Raw genomic sequence first — 25,183 nt, 5'->3', positions numbered from 1 at the left:
TTGGGAGGGTAGGTTGTACTGGTAACGTCCTTTCCTTGTTAAAGTTCTCTGAAAGGGTAGCCTCAATCTACAGGTCCTAAATCCCTTATCCACAACTGTGAATTCCGAAAAGCTCTGAAAACCAAAAGATTGTTTTTACAACACATTTGGTAGTCAAATTAACCTAACCTGAACTTATTTGCTGCCAACACCTCACCTGAACAGATGTGAGGTTACTTTCAAGTTTTTATCCCATTTAGTGTGAATATTCATATGTTTCACTGCAGATATGTTAATGTGTTTAATTAAGGGGTTGCTATCCACAACCCCTGAGGGTGGTATGTAATTAATATACCATATCTGTACCATATCACCTTCCTAAAATCCAAAAGTTTCCGAGTTCAGAAACATGTGACCCTAAGGATTTCTGACAAGCGCCTATGTTACCTTAATCTTCCTCATCACTCCCACCAGTGGCCAGCTCTGAATCTTTCCACTCTGGCCAATAAGCACATTGAGAGCCTCCAAATCCTCCAACCCAACCCTCAAGTCTTCCCAAGACTTATTCTTTGACCCATCTGCAGCATGTGTAGCCCCTTACTGGATTAATAATAAACCTCTGTGCAGATGGAATCAAAATTTTTCTTGCCACACACCATTTTGTCTAGCTACACCTCACTTATTTCCAACTCCTTGCTTGAACATTTCCACTTGTAGGCTGTGCCTCCAACTTGTCTGAAGCTGAACTTCTTGTGGTTACCCAGTCTCCCAAACCAGCATCACCTCTATTTATCTATTTATATTAACTCAAGTCTTATCCCCTTGGATCATAATCTTAAATCTCTACTGACAATCCCATCCAGTGATCTACAACTTAACCACCTCCTCCCAAATTTAATCAATCGACAAACCTTGCTAACTCTTCCTGGCATGAACTTTCTTGCATGCTTTCCTTTTCCAAGTCTACTACCAAATTCAGACTGTCCACATCTCACCATTAATACCACCAAAAGCCATCTCACTGATGGCTTTGGGGAAACTGTTGGATATATACCCATGTCTGTATATCCCCCTTCCACACCCAGATATTCTGGCTTAATTAGGAGGGGTGCGGCACCAGACTGTCTTCGTTATTGTTGCTCTTTCTTTGTACTTTTTTGTAAGCTCCTCCATGATTCCTATGTGTATTCATGATTTGGGGGCCACTGATTTAGAAAAACTTTTTACTCCCAGCACCTACATGTGCCTTGCGCCTTTCACTCACTCACCCTTCCAGTCCTGTTCCAGTGCCATTTCTTTTACTAAGCCAACCTATTCCATCTCCCACCTTGAAACACTTTCTCCTGCCTCTTAACAACTACAGCAAACCAATTCTGACAACCAATTCGTATAGCCTTATGAAATTATTTTCTACTGAAGTAGGAATGTTCTATAACCCATACTTTTTTAAACTTTGTGTGTTTAAGCTTATTGCTCAATTAGATTATAATTTAGAGGAAAACGTATTTAAACTCTCTTCTATTCTCGCCAGGTAATTAGCTTAATTCTCACACATACTATTAGGGTAGCTTTAAAAAACTTCTAAACTGATTTTAAAATTACTTTTGCCATATAGAGGGTTTAAGAGACTTCATATCTACCAATTCAGACATATAACTGCCAGCATACACCTGGCTGATGTGGTCATGGTCTAGCACCCAAAGAGGGGTGGCAGTGCTCTGAAAGTATAGTACCATGCATACTAGCTCTGCTCACTGGGCACATCCTAAGAAAAGGTGAAAAGATCTAGTCAGAGCAGTCATATTACCAAGTATTATGGTCTGTTTGCATGGAGTCATAAGGCAGGAGACAAGATGTCAATACGAAGATACAGGAGACAGGGCCAGGAAAGCAAAACAAAGAATTATATGCACAATCCAACCAAGATGGAATGACTCTCATGAGTGCCAGATGCTCATTTCAACATCCTGTTTTCATGCAAGCTTATGTTTCCACTGAGCCAAGAAACAAGATCAAAGGAACAGGATAACACAACATTGACATGAGCAGTTGATAAACAAACATATAAGAAACATAAAAGATCAAGATGTTTCCTAATCCAAAGCAATAAAACACACAACACACAGAGAAATGGGTGAGGAGGGGAGACAATGACTACAATTGGGCCCATCATCATACAAAAATATATTAATTCTACAATTATCAAGATATACTATTCTTCCCTGTTGTCTACAACATACAGTGTCCTCCTGCATTAATCAAATAAAAGGCAAAGAAAGGAAAGAAAACCCAAGTGACAATACAATATGGTGACACTGATAATGGAAAGGCATGAGCCACCTTAGCTAAAGCACTGCTAAAAATTATTACAGTGGCATGTCCTGAAAAATTATCCCTTATAAGAAAACATCATGCTGTGGGCCTATACAAACAAAAGCCATTTCCTCAAACCACTGGTGTTGGGTATTGTCAAATATGTCAACCAGGCTCCGATAACTGTCAGTTGGAAAAAAAAAGTTTTTTTCTAAAAGATCTTCCAGGCTGAACATGAAGTTTTTCAATTGTCTGACTCCTATTTCCCTCCAAGACTATAGCTAGAGAAACCATTTGTATCCAGAACACATTCTCATAGGAATGTTCCTCAATACCCAATGCCAATTCCTTGGAATACCCTATGAGCCTTGAACAGAAACAATGCATTCTGGTAATCTGCCACATATTAGTGCAAGTGTTGGTGATCTACCTGAGTGAAAAACAGAAGCAAAAATTATTTCAAGTCCGTGATTCCTCAGAGAGACAAGGGCAAGAATTACCATAGGCAATCCTACACTTAAGGGTCTTTTCTCAGTCACATGTGCTATTTATATCGAGAGCATAAGATACAGGGACTTTGACGATGCATTTAATGATAGGGCACACCAGCATGTCTATAATTTTCAAAGGAACAGAGATGTGTGTCACTTTGAAGAACTTGGCCAACCTGCAAAGCACCCCCGCAAATCACATTTTTCCTTCATTTCTATATATAAAATCTAACTCTGCCACCCAAGCAACAACCTCCACCTACACAATCAAAAAACACCTTATGTGTACAGAATCAAAGTCATTCATAAAGTATTTATTCAATTATTCCAACATACATTTTTAAACAGTGACTTTAATATCAAAGAAAATACAGAAGAACAAAATGTGCTGGCAAAGATGTACAGAGCAATTTGCGTCCAAGTCATACTGATTACCTATAGTCAAACATTACTAGCATAGGCTGACTACTCAGGTGCTACGACTGAACGCTGGCAGCCTTTGTTAGTCATTTCTGCAACTCACTGACCACATGCTCACAGAGGCTAGTTGGTGCTATGGACTGAGGAGAGAGAGAGACTGGATGTCAATTAAGCCACATAAGCCAGGGCATAAATAGGTATTTTTGTACTACCAAAGCCAGACATCAGTTGTCTAGCCTAAACCACCACCACACTCAAAGGATGAATGTTCACAGCAAGAAAGGAGTAGTAAGAAAAGGCAAGCCACATAAAGCAATCAGAAGCATCTCCCAATGAAATAGGCACAGAAAATTGGGAAGGAGGGAGACTATCACTCCACCAGCAGGGTGTCTGTCTTTCCCATCTTCCTTTCCAGCTCTCATGCCCTCCTTTGATAAGTCTGTGACATTACAAACAGATTTCTCATTTAAGCATTCACTGGTTCCTGCTATTCACTCCCACCTCAAATCACAATCCCTAGAGTTTGAGGTACAACAACCCGTTGTTATGGAAATGAATGTAAGACCACAAGGGCTAGTGCTCAAAAGCTGGCTTAGATGGCAAGAAAGAGCTGAATGAGATGTGTAAGAAAATTAAATTAAGACCTCTGCCTGGGGCCGGCCCCGTGGCTCAGTGGTTAAGTGCACGCGCTCTGCTGCTGGCGGCCCGGGGTTCGGATCCGGGCGTGCACGGACGCACCGCTTGTCCGGCCATGCTGAGGCCGCGTCCCACATACAGCAACTAGAAGGATGTGCAGCTATGACATACAACTATCTACTGGGGCTTTGGGGGAAAAAATAAATAAATAAACATTAAAAAAAAAAAAACCTCTGCCTGATTCTGTGAGACAAGGATATGGCCAAAACTATATACATTTTAAAAGTCTTTTCTAAAATTACAGTGCATCACAATGGCAGAGACTCTGCTATATAACAAAGAAAACAAGGATTTCTAAAGATGCACAGTTCTCTACAATGACCATTCTCTCCAGGTATTACCTACTTTTTTCCCACAGTGCTTATAAGTAACATACAACATCAACACACACAAGTGTACACACATTCACAGCCTCCTCAGCAGAAGAGCAGAGTACTCCAAAATGTACCCAAAACCTTCTCGATATCTGAGTACACAGTATCAGACAGACAGACAGCAGCTGAAGTTAAGGGCTCTGCGGGAGGCCCCTTGGCCTGATATCTCCCTCAAACATTCAGACCCTTACACGGCTCAGGCTATCTAGGACTACCACTGATAGTTGGCATTTCATCAGTCTATATAAGGTTTCACAATTTGGAAGCGTTATCACTGACTTACTATGACTATGATGGAACAACTCAGTGAGCAAAAGAAGATAAAATCATGTTTAGGTAAGTTGGTGATAGCCCTTGAAAGGAGAGCAGAAAGTCTAAAATCATAACTTTACAGATAGTCAAAGATATCTAATCAGAACTTACTTTCCTCTTGTGCTAAGATGATGTCTCCTTGCATCATCAGAAGTCATTTATGGCAGGCTACAATAGGCATACTACTGAGAAGATTCCGGTAACCAAAGCAGAATTCTGAAAATAAGATATAGCAACATCCTTAAAGCTGCTTAAAAAAAAAAAAAAAAAGAAAGGCTGAATCTATGGGACAAATTAAGTCCCTTGTTTCCATCTTTTTCCCAAATCTTCACACAGTGGAGTGAGCATCTCTTCCCATGAGTATCCTTCTACTTATCAAGGATGTTTAAAGGATTAACAGTACTATTTTTATATAGTTTAAGGTTATTGGAATTAATCTTCCTAAATATCAGTTTATGAATATAATAGAATTTTAAAAAAGGAACTCCTGCTCAGGGATTACATAATTTGCAAAACACAAATGAGACAACAGTTAGAGCAGAAAAATCAGTTGCATGTGTGGTCATCTTAGAATTTCCTCCAAGCAGCCATCTAAGCATTCAGAGGAGTTGTAGGTATGGTTTTCATAAACAGGAGTTTTTATTATATCTCCAAACTCTCTCTTCCCACTATTTATTTTGCATTCTGTAGAAATCATTTCTCTTTCTGCACCTGTACTTATGAATTTACAGAAAAGGTCCAAGATTAAAGGTTATCATCTGACAAAGGAATTTATCAAGTACACTATTTTTTCGAAAAAAAAGGGAAGAGGTAATCACACACAGGTGATGAGTCCTTTGAGAGAAAACCTAGGACAGCTAAGGGGAAATGAGCACGTCATCATTTATGTGGCCCAGTTCAAAATGTTTCTTGTGTAGGACAGGCCAGAAGACAAATAAAAAAGTGCCCCATCAGGCAATAACATTTACTTAATGCTCACTGTACATGCAACAACTCTAATCTTGGCCATGCATGGATGTACAAGAATAAAAACTGTGACGTACTTATTAGCAAGTGAGTGTTTTATCACGGAGTACACTGATTTTTTTTAAAAGTTGTAATTTATATACACAAGGGGAAGCAAACATAAGCCCAGAATGTCTAAGGCCTCCAAAAAGAACAAAATGAATTACAGGAACATGGAAGAAATAGAAAAAAACAGGAGCCTAAGTATATTTAGCACACCTTAAATATCTATTAATTATAAATATAGATCTTTCCTAAATCAGCGTTAATTGCAAAGGGAATATTCATGATCACTTTGCTAAATAAACAGATGGTTGACTAAACTTACAACTTAATCATCATCATGAAAGATATATTATAATCTATCATTAAAAATCACCACATACAAACTTAATTTAAAGGGGGTTTTTACGGCAACTCTAGGTTCTTCATTAGAACACATACAAACTTAATTTAAAGGGGGTTTTTACGGCAACTCTAGGTTCTTCATTAGAACCAGCATCATTACACATTTGAAAAATACTTGTATCTATGTGCAATTTACATGCCTGTTGATAAAAGACAGGTGCAACGCCTGGAAAATGAAGTGCGACCTCAACAGCAGGTGAGAATTCGACCACTAAAACCACCATGATTGCCTTGGCCAATTTCAATGAGTAAAGTACTAAAAATTACAATATGCTCAAGCTGTGAAATAATCCAAGAATGACAGGCATACATGGTTTAAATCAAAAACATTCCCCTTTGGGGGAAAAAAAAAAGTCAATACTACTTTCTTCCAAGGGCCAGAAATTATAAATCATGAACTTCCTCCTAAGGAACAAGGCAACCATCTCAAGCTCACAGTCAACACTAGAAGCTTCAGACTTACTGAAACCATCCTCTTTAAAATATGGTTCTGGTGCTTTTTATAAAAACACCTTCCAGCAGGGACAGGTTATAAAGATGCCAGTGAGGACAGAGGAGACAAGAGAAGGAAAGAGAGGGTGCTGACCTTTAAATGTAGAGCTATCAAAAGGCTGGGGGCTATTTTGCTAGAAAGTAAAAACATCACCTTCCTCCCTGGCATCAGAGTACTGACAGTAAATGCTTGCTGACATTCAGCAAAACGACAAGGGCTGCCTGAGGAGTGGCCTTCTCAAAATGTCTAGCAAAAAGCAGAGCTTCAAGCGAAAACACCTTGCAGACTAGGGTTCTTGTACACTGCAAAGACACAATGAAAAAACAAATTGAAAAAATACAATGAATGACCAACACCTTGCGGGTTCCCGGGGGTTTTGACCAGCTTACAATTCAGTTCCAAACCTAGTATCAAGCTCTCCACCAATCTTTGGGATCTGTCTTCTTCCCTTTTCTTTTTCCCCCAAGAGGAAAGTTAATAGTTGTTTGGATATGAGGTTGGCTCCTGCACCACTGGATTCAACTGAAGGTTTTAAACGGATAAAAGAGAGACAGAAATCCCCACAGCAAGAATAAAATTTGAGGGCGGGTGGTGTAACATGTTTTCCCTCCACAACCCTGCCCAGTGAGAGAGTCTCTGAATGCCCTGTGTTTGAGTTTCTACCTCACGAGAGGTACAAGCAGGAACACCACCAAAATCCAAGCAGTAAAGAACAAGTCAAATGTGATTTCTCTCTCCTTTGAATCCCCACAGCACTTGGGTTGTATCCCTCCTGGCATGTAGCATATGCTGCCTTGTTCAACACGTGCTTGAATTATTCCCACTACCAGACTGTGAATTTCTGACAGCGGGTGCTTCCTCTTGCATACCTTTGTAGCCCTCCTCATCCCCAACACAATACATTGTTCAAAGTAAGGACTAAGTAACCACCTGAAGAACTATACTGCTAGATAATGACTAGACACCGAAAACATTCCCATGACCCATGCTTTGTGGAGCACCTTCATACAAGAAAAAAGTACGTAGTGCTTGCCACTCTCTCCCTGCCATCCCTAATACCTTCTTCTCTTTAAATATGACAGACAGGAGTTAACATGAACTTCTTACTACAGGTTAAAAAAAAAGCATTGCAGGAAAAAACAAAGATGAGTTCAGGTTCAGTGGAACTGGAATGATAACTCTCCTAAGAAGTCCTCCAGAGAAGTTTCTTGCCTTTTCAGAATGTGAAATGCTGAGTTACTACCCCTAGTGACCCTCAGGGAGAGTGACAGTTCCAGAAACTCAAAGCCACTGAAAATGACACTAATTCTGCCCTTTGGTGACACCGCGATGGAGAATGAGAAATACCCTTTAATTTGATGCAATTTAAACATCAGCCAAAGCCATGTCTGGGTGGCACATGTTGTACTCTGGTCTCACTGGTTCCGCCTTGGATCAGTCCGGCTTTCACACCCACTTTCACACACTGACCCTAACATTACAGCATCCTTCATCTAAGATTACCCACGCCCACTCACCAGCTGCCCATCAAGTAGATCTCTTCACCAAAGATTAGAAAGAATACCTTTCTGAAGTCCTTGCAGGACTTACCTTCTGGCTGAAGAAAAGCTAGGTGGCAAATCTTACTGCCCAAATTACCAGAAAATCTACCCAAACGGGTAGCATTCAAGTTGAGAATAACTGAGAACAAGAGAGCAGAGCCCAGCAATTTCCGGGTATTAGATTTAACAATAAGGAATCCCTTACCTGACCCTAGGGAAACATTGTGGAGATTAATTATAAGATTTGTAAAGAGATCTGAGCTCCCCCAAAAGAACAGTAAATAAGCATGGTGTTATTTATTAGAACCAAAGTTCAACAGTAGAGGAATCTACTGTGTTCCATTCTAACAAGAGGGCCTTTTAAAGTCATCTGCAGAAGAGAAATGATTAGGTCTCTCACAAGGGCCATAACAGATACACAGCTGAAGGCAATGTCAGAGTGAGGAAGGCGGAGTAAGGGCTGGTCAAGAAGCCCACCACTATGCAATATTGGAACACAGTGATTTGCAACCCTGTTTGAGAATTATAATCAGAATTATAATCACCTGTGGTACAACAATGCCTGCGCTCCACTCCCAGAGATTTTGATTAATCGTTCTGGTTGAGGTCTGGGCACTGGGTTTTTTTAAGTTCCACAGGTAATTTTAAGGTAATGCTCTAACAATAAACAATGTTAACAAAGAACAAGCAAACAAAAAACAGGTCAAGGACAAAAGAAAAAGGGCATTTCAAGGAGCCATCTTGTAAAAGACGAAACCAAAAAAAATCACTTTCAGTATTTAAAAGGGTCATTTTAATTTTTATTTCTTGAGAAGGTTAACTATATATAATTATATATAGGACAAGTCTGGGATGAAACACATAAGTATCTGTATAGGTTATGGGCATTCCTAAGGGAGAAGTAAAGTTTCCCAGAAAGTTTCATAAATCAGGCCACATTATGGTTTTTAAGGCAACTACCGGCACAAACCATAGCACAGAAAAGTCACACTATTACTATTAATGATTCTCATACCAATTCTAACGTGTGTGTGGGGGGAGGACATGTGTGTGTGTTTGGGGGGAGGGGTGTTCCCTCTACCACCAAGCAATTCTCTGACACCAGCTGGGTGTCCTACAATTTAACTCAGTTCTGACACTACCTAAGATAGTGTCAGATCCAACAGATTAAGAGCTCAGTCCTCCAAGACTGCCCCCTACCCCCCACTTTAGACACCAATAGCAAGTCCTGGTTGTTACCTATGCTTCTGACCGAGAGGCTCTACACTGGAGGTTACAACAATCCTCTCCCTGAGTTTGATTAATTTGTTGGAGCAGCTCACACAACTCAGAGAAACATTTTACTTACTAGATCACAGGTTTACGATAAAATGGTGTAGCTCAGGAACAGCCATATGCACAGGGCAAGGTAGAGTAAAGGGCACGGAGGTTCCATGCCCTCTCTGAGCACACCACCCTCCTCCAATCTCCACCTGTTCACCAACCCGGAAGCTCTCCGAATCCAGTCCTTTTGGGTTTTTGTGGAGGCTTCATTACAGAGGCATAGTTGATTAAATCATTGGTGGCTGGTTTAACTTCTAGGCCCTCTCTCTTCCCCGGGGGTCAGGGGGCGGGACTGAGAGTTCCAATCCTCCAATCATGTGGTTGGTTCTCCTGGCAACCAGCCCCTACCCTCAGGTGCTTTCTAAAAGTCACCTCATTAACATAACAAAAGACACTCTATCGCTCTCATCATTTAGGAAATTCCAAGGGTTTTAGGAGCTCTGTGCCAGAAACAGGGACTAAAACCAAATACATACATTTCTTACTATAAATCAATATCACAACTATGGTAATGATTTTCTCTCCTTACCTCCAGAGGGGACAGAATATGTAATAATGCTTTATAAGGGAAGAGTTTTCCAGGAGGAAAAAATTTAAACTCATCATTTAAGAAATGAGTGGCTATGATGACATCTTTATTATGGAATAAGTGAAAATTCCCCAAAGTGTAAAAGAATATGCTTACTTCAAACAATTCTTAAGGCAAGCTTAACAAGATTTACATCTATAGGAATTTATTTGGGTTAGATGCCATCACTTTTAATCATAAGACCCCACCCAGAATCAATCCTACCAGATCTCTACTTTTATCTACCAAAGCCAAACACAGTGGAACATCAAATGCCTCTGAGGAGCTTTGAGACAGGGAAAAAAAAAAAAAAGAAAAGCTATCTGGGATTCACACTTAGAAATTCTGATTCAGTAGACCTGGGGCACATATGATTTTTAAGAGATCCCTAGGTGATTCTGATGTGCAGCCAAGGGTTGAGAACCTCTGCGTTAAAAGCATTGACACTAAACATTTTCATTCTGCATTGCTCTGCTGATTGAGCCATGTTGCTACAGAGTCAGACCCGAAGCAGGCAATAATCGGCTCTGTTCTGTGACACACAGAAGAGTTACTGTGATTCTTTAGGGCTATAATTTAGTGGAGTTGAGACATTGATGAGTTCATGGCTTTGTTTCCCATTAATCTTTTATTGTGTTCCACGTTTTGTGTGTGCTTTTCATTCCATGATTCCAAATCAACACATAAAAAAATAAATGTTTAAAAAATACCCAAGCTATTGTCTTTTTTTGTTGTTAGCCTTTTGCATTCAAAAGATGCTTAATGAAGAAAGATACCCCCCCACACACACAGCCAGGCATGTGTCCATTACAAACAAATGTAGCCAGTTACCCTTAGAGCAGGAGAGATTAGGAAACCCGCTTTTGCCCTGAAATCTTAAAACAACACCTGAGATCTGTGCTTGCAGGCAACAATGAGAATTTAATTATGAAGAGCAACTTGAGCACAGGCTCGCCAAGGAGGCATGTGCCAGGAATGTATATAAGTGCTTTATGCTGGCAAATACAAAGGGGCTGGGGGGATGCACATTGTGCGAAGTATGTCTCCCCACTCAGAGGCTCTCTTCTGACCAATCTTTTACCACCATGATTTTAGGACTTAGACTCTAAGATCTGTTATCTATTTCTAGAGCAACATCTCAGAGTCCATCCTCATCAGCAATTGCCTGATTACCCAGACAGAGGCAGATGCTTAAGAATTTCCGGAGCACCCCGGCCATCAAATTAACCACGGCTGAAACCCTCAGACCTAAGACAAGAAAGACTCCCAGAGCATGAGGTCCAAGTCCAATTCGATAGGTGACATTTTCATTTCTACATCTCTTCCATGGTTGTCCCTGGGATCTGAGAATCAGGATGCTGAGTCTTGATCTGCTATACTCTAAAATGAGTTACACTGTCCCTTGGTAGGGATATTTTGCCTGGATTTATTACCACCCACCCAGGGGGAGGGACAGCTAGAGGCTTCATTAAAGCTGGGACCGCTCAAAGCAGTCCCTTGAGGATGCAGGTCAGGGGAAGGCTGATGATTATTACCGAAGAAATCATGGCGGTTGTCTGGGCCTCAGAAAGCACCCAGCACTAGGGAGAAGCAAGTTATTTAAAAAAACAGTAAATTAAATAAATCAGCCTCCTGGGTTCACATAAATATTTCGCTAATCACTTAAAGGACAGTAACGGGAATACAGAAAGAGTGTCTAACATTTAATGGGATTTGGGTAAAATATTACACTTTTCAAAAGTTACTCAAGTGTGGCAGGGAGTCTATGAGGTAAAATTAACTTTTTCAAATGACCAACATACTAATTTCTTCTGCAGAACCATAGGGAAGGACCCATACAAACAACACAGTATCACAAAAGGATCACCAGCCCTGAACTCATTCTTTCCCCTCCTGATATTGCAGACACATTTCAGCACAAACCCACTGCTCTCAATTCCATCAGAATCAAACCAGAGGGAGCCAATAGCACTCCAAGCTACACACCTGTGCCCAAATTAAAATATCTCCACTCACATTTCCTGTGCATCAGACTCAACTAACCCTGGAAGTGTCCTTCCAAAGCCCTCTACCGGCTCTTACAGCTAGGTCTCTAGAGCTAATCAGAGGCGAACAGGGAGAAAGTTTAAGTGGAGGCAGGAAGGTGGGGGCAAAATAAGAGTGAAGACCACCCCTGGGGTCATATAAGGCATCTCCCATAGACAGAGACCGTGACTCAGCTCTTATCCCTCTATCCTCCCCTGGCCTCCTAGGTTCCCCCGATCATGTTTATCTGAAGAGATGATCATCTCTGGAGGATGGAAAGATACAAAAAAAGACCTAAGTTAAAAAACAAAATAAAACAGTAAATAGAGGCAACTTTCATTTGGGGTCCCCTCGTCTCCTGCTGATGGAGTTTTCCCAGATAAGCAGCTGATCTACACCGCCAGTGGCTGAAAGAACACACTGGAGTACTGACCCACAGAGAAAAGACACAAAAAATAATGAGAGAAAAGAATACAAAACTGTGCATGTGAACAGTTTAGAGGATCTGAGAGTGTCTTCTAATTATGCCATACAGACGTTAACCATATAATGAGTTACAGTTAAGTTCTGGGTTGGTGTATAACAATATGCTCTATGTTCCCAAGGCACCAAACCAAGGTTTTTAGCCAAGTACTGAATTCAACAGTTCTACTACTCAGTGACATGGAACACAGACGGTATACTGTACCTGCATCTACATTTGTCAATGGCTGCCTTTTTGCCTGCGAGTATATTTGAGATGCTGACTGTAGTTAACAGCCTCAACGATTTGAACCTTAACTCTGTAAATATCACACCACTTCTTGATTTCAAACAAGACTATGTTGCCAGTGCTCAGGTTTCACACACACAGAGACAGAAGGGCTGTGGGGAACCTGCATTAGTCTCATTTCCTGCCAACCTTGAATGGACAGCCTGTTCCTCCTCAAGATGGGGGCATGGTATATTCCTTTAAATTAGCAATAGTGATTTTAATATCTACTGGTCACCAGTGCTGTTATATTTTAATTAAATATAACTGCTTTATATACACTTACTTGGGAGTGATTGTTTTTATCACAATAGGGTGCAACGTAATAATCTGCAATGTAATTTTGCAAATACAAGTGCACGGCACTGTGGAAGTCACTGACAGAGCGGTACATGGGACAAAACAAATAAATACTGCAGGCTGCACTCACAAAGCTGCCATGGGAGTCTGTGTTCCCATTAAAGTGTCTCTTCGTGTCCCAACAGGGCAACAGAAAAAAGCAGTGGTCCCCAGGAGAAGATTTACCATCTACCCTACCCTTTTATTTCAGAAGCAGCAAGTTCAGCTGTTGTGGGGAGGGACGCAACCTGGCAACAATACCCAAAGGGCCTGGATCCCAGCCTGCTTCTCAATAACACAAATAGATAAGGAATCAGGTGATTAGAGAGTGTACTGCCAGCGGGGCTAAATATCAGCCCCTCTGGAAACATGTATCTGTGGTAAGAATTTCTTACACTGTACTCAGCACAACCCGCCCAGGAGCTACCTCAGATCTTAATGGACCTTCTCATCCTTTCTACTTCAAGGCAAATTTTCTAAGAATGAAGATATAACAATTATAAAAACTGAAAATAATTTATACATCCAAAAATTGGTGGAAACTAGTTAAATAAATTATGGTACGTTCACATTCTTAAAAACTGCATAGCCGTTAAAAATCATGTTTTAGAAATTATTTAAAGGCTAAGGGAAATGCTCAGTTACAAAACATGAACACAGAGAAGTCGGTGAGAAGGCCATGAGATATTAACTGTGGTGATGTTGCCTCTGGGTGGAGAGATTTAAGTAATTGATATTTTCTTCTTTAAATTTTCCAAAATTTATAAAATGAATGTTACACTTATAATCAGAAAAAAATGTCTAGGGTACAGAATGTATGTAAAGATTAAATCAGGGCCGGCCCCGTGGCTTAGCGGTTAAGTGCGCACGCTCCGCTACCGGCGGCCCGGGTTCAGATCCCTGGCGCATACCGACGCACCGCTTCTCCGGCCATGCTGAGGCCGCGTCCCACATACAGCAACTAGAAGGATGTGCAACTATGGCATACAACTATCTACTGGGGCTTTGGGGAGGAAAAAAAGGAGGAGGATTGGCAACAGATGTTAGCTCAGAGCTGGTCTTCCTCAGCAAAAAGAGGAGGATTAGCACGGATGTTAGCTCAGGGCTGATCTTCCTCACAAAACAAACAAACAAACAAACAAAAAGATTAAATCAGAAGCCTAAGCCATCTATCTAAGGGGGTTAATGTATGAAAGTAATGAATGAAAATTAAACTCATAATGAAGTATCTAGAAGCAGATGCTCACAGGCTCAGACACCTGTACAAAAGTGACTAGTTTGAGACTCTTTACTAAAAAGAGAGAATCCAATCTCTTCATAGGATTGGCCTGACTGTTCCAAACAGAGAGGTTATTGCCAGGAAAACGTCATACAGGAGACATAACTATTAAAGAGATATGGTTCACACACTTTTCTGATATTAAACACTCATTAGAAATATAAATTAGAATCTCTCGATATAAATTATGGTGCCTCCAAAATAGCTGCAGGAAATATTTTAATTTGTAAAAATACGTTGAAATAAAAAAAAACCTTGTGTTACAATAACAAAGAAAACCAGCCGCAGCTTCTGGTAGATGGCAGAAACAGGAGCTTGGAGAGAAGTCCACCCAACAGTGTGTAAGGGAGAGGGTCACCAACGTGACCAACCAACATGAAAGTCCATGTGGCACATCTGGAGGCAAGTAAAACTTATCTCAGAATCCTAGTCCATCCACCTACCAGAGAAGGAGCCTTCAGCAAGCTATCGAATCTTTCCACACTTCTGTTTCCTCATCTGTCTAACAAGGGTGGGGATGGAGGAGTGCCTGCCCAGGCCCTCACACTCTACCTGGGCCAAAGAGACATCCGGGACCGCCTCAGCCTTCCTCAATATCCAGCAACCTCCTGTACTCCAATAATCAACTTCCTCCACAAGAAACAGCACACCTTGCCCCCTCAGAACATTCTGGTCTGTTTGGCAGTTGGACTTCACATCATAAATTAATAAATCAAAAACTGACTTTTAAATCACTTCTTTGTGAGTTTCTTTGCAAAAATCAGTTAACTGATGTAACAGACAGTATTTCTCAGCCTATAAAACTCAGAGCTGAGCCCTAAACAGAAGCTAAACTAAGCAGAAGACTTTCTATACGGCCTTAAAAAACAGACAAGCTTACCCCTTCAGTCTTAATGGAGAGTCCTCACCCAACACTGAACCTATACAATGTACTTTCGTGTGCCTGTCACGATTCAGAAAGCACTTTAGGATTTTGCTGTGCTGTATATCCTGAACTACAATCAAGCTCCTGGCTCCTCTGTATGTGCCATAAAGCACCTGTATTTTCTTCCAACCATTCCAGGTTGCCTGCACATGCCGAAGGCAAGGGCATTCTTTATCTGCTGCCCTACCAAGTTCAGCTCGTATAATGGCACATGAGGTGTGAACCCAGACCTAACAAGGCACCGCTTCATAAACCTTTTCACTTTTGATCATGAAGTGAAATTCACCCTGAAACCGTTAACAGACCCCACCTAAACTAAACGGTTCAAACAGTATGTTATAAACCCTAAGAAACTACTATTCCCTAGAGAACCCTGTTCTCTGAAGCAGATAAATTTCTTCAGGCAGAATTCTCATATCTCCTTTCACTGGAATCCTCAGGAGATGTTCCAAGCTAAGAAGGGATATGTCTGGTTAGCAGTTGGCTGAGACCTGGGGGAGAAAAGCTCATAGAGGAAACAGCAGAGATCTTACTGCATCTAAGTCTGGCTGAAGGAAGAAAAATGGTATTGTCAGAGATCAAAATCCTGGACAGTAAGCCTTAGTAAACCTTTCCACTGCTAGGAGCAACAATCTAGAATAGTAGTCTCAAGCTGAAGTGCAAAAGAAACAGCTGGCAATTGTGAAAAATGAACATTCCAAGCTCCAACCACAGAGATCCATCTAGCACAAGTCTCTTACAAATCACACCGTAAGTAAAACTGACCTAGCCTCTACTCTAGGGGAAAAGCTCTCACCTATATTTCATTGTGAGAGCCAAAAGCGCACATATCTTTGTATCTGAGCTCGGGCTTAGAGGGAGGGGAAGAAGAGAAACCATAAAGAGAAGGGTAGTGGCAGACCCCATACACACTGCCAGTCTGCTGTTCAATCAAAAGATATGGCATCAACAGAGATCCACTTAATCTTTGTCCTCAGAGCAGTCCTGTGCAAACCCAAAAGGCTGGAGCTCATTTGTAGCAAATGAAAACCAATAATGTTGGCAGCCATATTTGCAATGAATCTAATAGTTAACAATCAAATGATTTGCACTTGTAGAGCTTCCCATCAGGGGACACCTTAGAACCGTACATATAAGCATCATTTTCCTAGCAAGGAAGGGGACGAGGTAGAAGGGAGATGCACCAAGGACAAAGAGCAGCCAGAAATAGCAATGAGTCCCTACTCCCCAGCTTCTGAACTCCAAGTCACTTCAGCATCACCATGATGCTGTAAGATATACAAGCAAGAAGATGAGAGAGTCAAAAACTGCTTCCTCTGATTTTATGTCCTCAAGTTTCCTGCTGCATTAAGCTCAGTTACCCCTACTACCATGGGGGGCTTTACATCCCTGAATTAGCCATGGCTGTAGGTTACAATTGGGCAGAAAAGACACAATCAGGGGCAATGCGAACTTAAGGTAAAGAGAGAAAAAGGGAAATACAGCTACTTCTCAATTGTTCACTCTCTCTTATTCATCCTGACCACCACCAAAGATAGCAATAATGAGGACCACACCAGGGAGAGGGAGGAGAGAGGGGGAAAGGTGTGCAGATGGCAATACAGAGGGAGCAAGAAAGAAGTGGGAAAAGTATCTTAAAGCTACAACTGTCTAAGGCCTGATTTCTCCTACAGGCACCATGGAAGTGAACTCAATAAGTCTCTAAAGAATTGGAATTTTCAAACCTTCTACCACTAATTACAGACACCAAGGTTGAAACCTGACATCATAAATAACAAAGATTCTCTCCTTGACCAAACTCTTCTCAGGCTCCTCCGAACTCTTTTCAAGTAGGCCTGACTTTTGGGCACCATGTTCATCTCTGCATTGTCCCATTTTAGCAAGAATCCTGCTAATAAGTCAGTTTAGCTAGAATCCCCCCCCTTCAATATCTTATTGGGCTCTTCATCCTCCACTATCCCCACCCTGCTTCTTCATTATAAATTCCCACTTTTCTTTGTTGTATTTGGAGTTGAACCCAAGTGCTCTCCCCCACTGCAAAACCCCATTGCAGGGGTCCCTAGACCTATCACAGTGGTCTGGAATCAAGTCTACCTTACCATACTTTAACAAGTGTCATGAACAACTTTTTCTTTAACACCATCCAGAAGGAGGAAAACTCTGCCCCAATACAAGCACTTAGAAAAGCAAAGACTCTACTGCCATCAGTGAGGCACCTTCTTCAAATCAGTTATCTATCAGCTATAGATTTAGAGATTTAACCAATTAAGATATCAATTTATGTCAATTCTGGGAGTAGAAGGATATTAGCCTGGCTTATGTTGTGCAAATGCAGTTTTCTAAAACATAAAATTGCATTTAATAAGCAGCTTAAATGTGGTTATCCAACAAACCTACAGTAATCCAGTATGGTTGTTGTCAGTGTTTTAAGTAGTGAATTCAGGTTAAAGATGCCACTCCTTCTGGCTGAACCCAAAGCAAGGCAGCTGACAGGCAACAGTGAACAATGCTGAGCATTCATGTGTGGGCTCATGCAGCATCCAAATCACAGGACAGAGAATTTAAGAGCAACACTCAAGACGAGGGGGATACAGGGGACAGCCACAAGCTCCTCCGCAAGGTCTGCAGTAACAAGTGATAGAATGACCAAATTGCGTGGGCCAGGAGTGACCTCATCCATCCAATCAAAGTTTACAAACTCCCTCTCTGCTCTCCAGGAGGGAGGGTGGTAGGAGAGAATGGGAGGAACCACAGTGGGTATGGGGGAGGTAACTGAAAGAAATCTGAATGAAAACTAAAGTAGCAGGAGCACAAATCTATGCTCGTACGATTCAGATACTTCCAGAAATACTTCCAAGTCAAAACACAAAAGCAAACAAAGAACAGGAAACAGCTTGTATTAAAACTTCTGAGAACCCTGAGGTGAAGAAGATAATGTGCTCAGGGGAAAAGGAGTAGAATCAGGCCGTAAGTCTCCAAAGCTGCCAGCTCTAAGGTAGGCACAGGAGCAAGGAGAGAGCATGTCCCCACCTGAGCACATTCGATTATATTCCTAGATGGAGAGACAAGACAGAGACATTAAACACTATTGGCTTCTGCCCTCGGACTCCATTTCTTGCTGGGTGATGAGGGTGAGAGATGAAAGGCTGCGCGATTTTATTACACTGAATTTTCAGTGTGTCAGGTTCCATCTACTTATCTCAGGTACCCTGGGACTAATCATATCTTTTAGGATGGAGACATCTCTCTCTAAAAGGGCCCAATGTCTATTCTCTACCTGCTATGTTTTATGGACATCTAATAATAACAAGGGCTCCAAATGCTGTTACAAACTGAAGTAGCTTAATGGCTTCTCAACTGAGAAGCTTACATCTTCCTGAACTCTGATATTACTGAGTCCAAGTACCTCCAGAATAACTATAGCTTGGTATGCAAACAGGAGTGTCTAGACTGAAAGAACCATTCACTCCTCTGAGAGAAGAGGATTGGGAGGGAGTGAGGGAAGGAAGGGTGAAGCCAAAAAGCTTTAAGAGTGAGGAGGCGGGCACCACAGAGCAATCTGCGAAGGCGAGACAGAGCCTGGCTCAAATGGCAGGGTGGAACCCTGGATGTTTTCCTGAGGAAAACGCTGAGCTGTTAGTTTAATACTCACTGAAAGGAATAGCAGAGGGCTAGGATAACTTCTTTCCCCTTTATAAAAAATAAGAAATAAATAAACTAAGCTGCTTTGAGTGATGTCAAGTCTCCCTCCTCTTCAAGTACAAACTGGCCTAATAATCCTGGTTGTCCCAATGGCCAAAACCAGCAAATGGAGCTGTCTGCCAATTCTCCCATGCAGAACACAGTACACTCACTCACAGCAGCTGCGCTAACAGGTAAAGAGGAAAGAGGGTCCAATAAGAACAGGGCGGGGGCCGGCCCCGTGGCTTAGCGGTTAAGTGCGCACGCTCCCCTACTGGCGGCCCAGGTTCAGATCCCGGGCGCGCACCGACGCACCGCTTCTCCCGCCATGCTGAGGCCGCGGCCCACATACAGCAACTAGAAGGATGTGCAACTGTGACATACAACTATCTACTGGGGCTTTGGGGGAAAAAAAAAAAGGAGGAGGATTGGCAACAGATGTTAGCTCAGAGCCGGTCTTCCTCAGCAAAAAGAGGAGGATTAGCATGGATGTTAGCTCAGGGCTGATCTTCCTCACAAAAAAAAAAAAAAAAAGAACAGGGTGGACAGTACAGTCTGCACCTCCATCCACAGGGACCCGAGTCCAACCGGAGCCTGAGGGAACAGGAAGGAAGGCTGCAAAGGGAGCCGTGGACATGTAGCACAGCAGCAGCCCCTCCACAGAGACCCACCTACAGCTTCTGCATGGCAGTGTTTCTAAAACAAGGCCCTCCAGCTGGATAAGCAGATGCTAAAGGCAGCTCCATACGAATAAGAAGGTGGTTCTCTCCTATTCCTGATCACCTTGCAAAACACAACAACACAGAAACAAGTCAAACCTTCCTACTAGCCTCCCTAGTAATGACGAGCAAAATGTCCTAGGAATGGTAAGGCAGTAGACTCGGACAGTCAAGTGTCGGTGTATTCTGCCCATCCCCCATTCCCAAATTATGAACAATGAGTAAAGATAGCCAATGTGAATGAAATGAGACATTATGCAACAAACATCTGAGTATCAGCTGTGTGCTGGGGAGTGAGCTAGCAATAGATTTGAAGAAATGAGAAATCTACTTGACCCAGAAAAATCAAACTGGGTAGGGAAGGAAAAAAAAAAAAGAAAAACAAAAAGGCATTTTAAAGTAGAAACTAGAACCTACAGGCATCCATTATCCATAATCAGCCTACAGGCTGATTCTGGTTATCCAGAATCAGCAGGACAGCAGAAGGAAACAAATTCTGGGGACCAATGTCTGAACACAAGGAAGCAGCAGATGCCCATATAAAGAGGATATTTCTGCTCTGCCTCATGAAGGGCCCAATTACAAAGAAACAAGGATGAAGGAGATTACATCAACTGGCTTCTAGCAGAGAAATGAAAAGCTAAGGAACACAAAATCTCCAGAATGTCTTCACAGCTAAACTGAACAGAGATCCCCCTGTGAAACAGCAATACGCAAAGGTGGCCACCAACATAACACTGAACCAGGCAAAGGCATTTGCAGCCAAAAACAGACTGACATCATACTAGATGGTGAGATTAAGGCCTATACAATATGAACAACCCATAATCTGGCCACAGATTTTCAAAGGAGGGCTGAAATGAAAAGTGACATCAAAAATATGCCTAAGCAATAGGCCTATCATTTGCTAGAAAAAAATACCAAGCATCTGTGTCCTTCAGCTTCCCCTTCTAGTCTCAGTTCTGAAAAGCCTTTTCCAAAGCAGTGACATGAACTGATATTGCTTTATCCAAAATCTACCATCAGTCTAAAGTTCACCTTGTGACCACAACACACAGGTACTGGTCAGGATTAGAAAGTCAGTTTCTAAAATGATAAACACCTTACTAATAAAAATAATTTCCCAGATCCCCGGTGCCTATAATACATGAGGAACTTAAATATCTGGTTTTTGAACTGAACAAAATTTTCCCAGTACAAAGCTAATTAGCCCATCAAGGAATGAAACCTACAGCCCTGGCCTGCAGAAGTGCAAGGCACTGGATGACTGCACCAAACTTGCCTTGAATATAAATGTTATGCAAAAAAAAAAGGTAATTTATCTAAACACAGTGTAGGTAGCTCTGCTATCAGTATCTCATAAATAAAGAGAGAAAGATGAAGGGAAAGCTCTCTAATTGATTTTAAAATTAGTTCCAAGCAAAGAAATAATCTGACAACCAACAAGGTCGACAACAGTAAAAAAACATACATAGCCCTCGGGGAAAAAATGCACCTAAAAACTTCAATGAATCAAGACACCTGAACTGCTATGAAAGAAGGATATTTGGGAAAGCCTGAATAAGAGCAGAGGTGTTAAAAGAAAGTCAACTGGGGACCAATCTGCAAAAGCACTTAAAATCCTGAAATTAACCCCTCTGGTGGACTGAACCCAATCTGCACTGTGCTAATAGAATACCATTACAAGGAAAACACTGCTCAGAGAGAGGCAGGGCTAGTCAACCCAGTGGTGAAGACTAAATTGAAACTAGGAGTAGGGAAGAGGAAGTGTCTACAGAAAACTAAGCCATGTGTGACCTGGCCATCAAAACAAGCAATCCAATTAGGAAGAAGAAAAAACCAAAATGCAAAAACTCCCTCTGGGGACCTTTTGACACCAGTACACTGGCTCAAGTTGCAATGGCTACTACGAGCAGGCAAGGAGATTAGCAATGGATTGGGAGGTGGTAAAAATGCTGCCACTCAAAAGCAATGTGTATGGATTAGGTCTTAAGCCTCAGCAGATATTTTGATGTAAACATTTATTAAATGCCTACTGTATTCATAGCACTCTGCAAGGTTCCGAAAAAGAGGGGATATGAAGCTTAGAAAACCATGCCATTCCAGCCCTCAGAGGAGTTTAGGCTTCACAATGGAAAGTGGGCCTGGACATAAACAGAACAGGAGGATACAGATGAAGGGAAAGAGTGTGTGCATGGAAATCTCTGGCCTAAAGAGGCTTTCAAAAACCAGGACAAGAAAGAGGGTTACCTCAGCACAGCAGCCATGTTAAATGGTCATGGGACAGTAAATATGATGGGGCTGTCAACTCTGGAAATAACCGAGAATTACTGCAGCTCACAGGACTGAAAAGAGGCAAGAAATACGAACACACCAGCACCAGGAAGATTTAGCTAAACTGAAAACACAGAACTGTGTAACAGTGATGATTAAACGAAGAGAGAAGAGAGAGAGAGATGGATTTAAAGAGGTAAATGCACATAGTTCAGAAAAGGATTAACCACCAGGACCCACTAGGACATTGTTAAAATCCCACAAAAATTATTTTAAGGGCATGTGCAAGATCATGGGAAAGGAGATGCACTAACTAAAGGAAACAAAAGAAAATATAATTGTACTAGGAAGAGGAAAGTAAATCAAAGGGAAATAAGATAGGCTCTTGCTGTCTTCTCCAGGTTATAGTTCACTTCTCAAGGTCAGTGGAAGGGACATTTTAGGAAACATCTACCCAGATCCCAAATGTCTTGACCTCACCACGAGGAGCCAGGCTTGCCCCCAGTGACCTCTCCAGCAGAGGAACAGGTATTAATCTTTAAAAAATGACAGGATATATACATCCTGGAATCTTAACTAGATGAGCTAAGACCCAGCCATAGTCTCCTAATAGTAATTTTTTTCAGTCTTCTGCCAAAGAAGGTTTCAAGTGTTTTTCTCAAAAATGCCCAGATCAAACAAACCTGAAACTGGTACAGAATGCCTCTGCCAGAGCTCTGACATATTCTATGTCTTTTGATCACATTGCTACAGTCCCCAAATCTCTCCATTGGAAACCATTGAAATGCTATATCCATTTGAAAGAGCTTCAGCTTTTCTCCAAGGTCCTTAATGCCAAACTGAAGTCCCTCTCTAATTTGCTATTTGCCTATGCTCCCAATCACAAGCGTGAGATCGGAGTCAGTGGGTTTACTGGTTTGCCCCTGCTTCTCTTAGGGACTGCAGCTCCACAGCTTCCTGTTGGCATGCATCTCAGTGGCAGCATCCTCTGCTTTAGGGTCCAGAGGGACCAGTCATCTTGCTTTCAGAAATCAAAACCAGAGGGAATAGGTTGAGAACTGCTTTTAATCGTGTCTAAATGGCAAAGCACCCTGGGGCCCTACACAACAAATGGAGTTATTAGCACCCAAAACTGCCCTGCCTCTGAGAAACGGTCCTTAAGAATCCTAGGGTATCTCTAATAATGTGCCTACCTGCAGTTCTGTCAACCATCAACTGCCTACAGAGGAGATCCAGTGGGGTCGGGACAGAGAAACAAACCCCCTCAAAAGGCAGCAAGGACACTGGGAGATTAGGCAGGTTGCGGTTTTAACAAAACTGATCCTTTAGTGCCCAGGTCTGAATATTTAGAAGCGCTGCTATGAAAGCACATTCATGTGGTAAATAAATTCACAGGAAGGAGGCTGAAAGACAGACAGGTGATGAGAACAAATACAAGTTGATAGCACAGAACTAGGAGATGAAGGGAAAGGCTCTACCTTCGGGCGTCTACACTTCCCAAAGGCCCAAGCTGATAGGGGCCGGGGGGGGGGTGGGGGTGGGGGGTTGTTGAAGAGGGAGAGACGAACAGAGATAGATAGATAGATAGATAGATAGATAGATAGACAGACAGACAGACAGACAGGGAGGGAGGGAGGCAGGCCGGCGGGCTAAGAAAAGGAGTTTGAGGGAAAAGGCCCCAAAACTGAAACCAAACTTTCTCCGCTAAGACCAGGGGGTTGGGTAAACTGTGTACCTGTTTTCAAGGTAAATTTCAGCTCCGTATCTCTTTGCCCGCTACAATAGCACTGCATGAGCAGACTTCATGGGGGAATAAATCAGCCCCTTCATTGGATGCCCAGGAGCTGTGTTTCCTTTGTCATTAACACTCCAAGTGTAACACAAAGCCTACAGCAGCCCTGGGCAACACAGCACTGGGTTTTCCAGTTTCAGATCAAAGCCAGATGCTCTCTAGGAAGTCCTGAGATTGCACAACGTGTTACCTCCTTTAAGGCAGTAGCTCCGAAAACACATAGCCTTTCTCCAAGACTAAGTACTTGTTTCTTCGTGGCAAACAACTGGATAAAAACAAACTATTCCTTTAGAGAAACCCTGATAAGGTTGTCCAGGTCCACAGGAGTACTACATATCAGTGTCCAAAAAGGCTCTCAGCCTAATGGAGTTAACATCTCCAAAGAGTTGACGCTGGCTTCACCCTGAGTAACCCAGGAGCACGGTGCCACAGAAACAGAATCAACAGCATCAGACATCCCATTGTACTCTTTGAGGGAAATACTACACACCCTTGCTTTTAACTCTCCTGTCATACTTTCCGGCAACAACTCAAGTTCTAACCAAAATTTGGGGACACTGGCTCCTCATGAATTCCTGGGCACTAGTGGAAAGCAGCTGCCTAGGGTGAAAACAATTCCTTTCATCATGCAGTTTTGTCCAGAGCCCTTCCTCTGGCTGCAATTAGAAAGTAACCAAAAAAGGGGAGTGGAAGTATACATTTAGCCTTGGGCAAAACCTCCTTGCCTTCATGTATAATTTAAGAGAAATGAACTTGTCTCTGTGTTCAGAAAAGGATAATCCACTTTTCCCTCCTATCCTCACAATATATAGATATCTCAGAAGATCTATACTAGTTGATGACAGGTTATTCGAGTTTTTAGGGTTTTGGGAAGAGAGACATTAAAAGAATCTCCCCTTCCTTACTTGAAGGGCAAGCCCCATTGGGTTGTCATCTGGGAGCTTGTAGGGAGGCCTAGCCTGCAGCAGGAGTCACTGCTGCCATCTGCCTGCCCTTGAGGAAGCTCATGCAAGGCTTTCTTTCCCTCTTCACCTACTCCTCCAGTTCCTTTAGTCCACACCTTCTCCCCCTCTGTTCTTTTGTTTAGAATGAGCTCCAACACCATAAGCTGTCAGGTTATCTTTTTCTCCATTTCAAAGCCAATGACCCCCAGAAAGTGTCCCAAAATTAGACGGAAGACATTCTCCTGAGTGTTTTATTCAAGGCCCTCCACAGTCCATCCACCATCTCCAAAGAATTCTTGCTGCAGATCAGTTTTCACGTAGTATGATCTTCTCTTAGAAATGCAAATTACTTGCATGTTTTGTAAATGCAAGCCACCAACACAAGAGTACTCAAATCCTAATATGCCATTCCCTGGTTTCAAATTCTTCAAGACAAAATCTAGATGTTCATAAGACACGCATGATCTGGCCCTGCCTGTATTGTGTACCACACAGGCACCATACCACTCATGCACCATCCAATAGTGGCCA

General features: G+C 42.1%; 1 protein-coding gene and 1 long non-coding RNA gene across 2 annotated transcripts in view; both read right to left on the bottom strand.

The window, feature by feature from the left end:
• The window catches only part of SND1 (staphylococcal nuclease and tudor domain containing 1), a 420,486-nt gene that overhangs the window by 328,123 nt on the left and 67,180 nt on the right, over positions 1–25,183 (bottom strand). The gene's annotated exons all lie outside the window — the stretch shown is intronic.
• LOC131396888 (uncharacterized) lies at positions 421–12,403 on the bottom strand. Its single transcript, XR_009216697.1, has 3 exons — positions 9,381–12,403; positions 4,071–4,801; positions 421–3,847 (listed from the first exon to the last, which is right to left on the bottom strand). It is a non-coding gene; the product is annotated as an uncharacterized LOC131396888 (long non-coding RNA).

The sequence above is a fragment of the Diceros bicornis genome, chromosome 3, assembly GCF_020826845.1.
Source record: "Diceros bicornis minor isolate mBicDic1 chromosome 3, mDicBic1.mat.cur, whole genome shotgun sequence".
In the NCBI taxonomy this organism is placed as follows: domain Eukaryota; kingdom Metazoa; phylum Chordata; class Mammalia; order Perissodactyla; family Rhinocerotidae; genus Diceros; species Diceros bicornis.
This window is presented reverse-complemented; position numbering and strand designations above follow the sequence as displayed.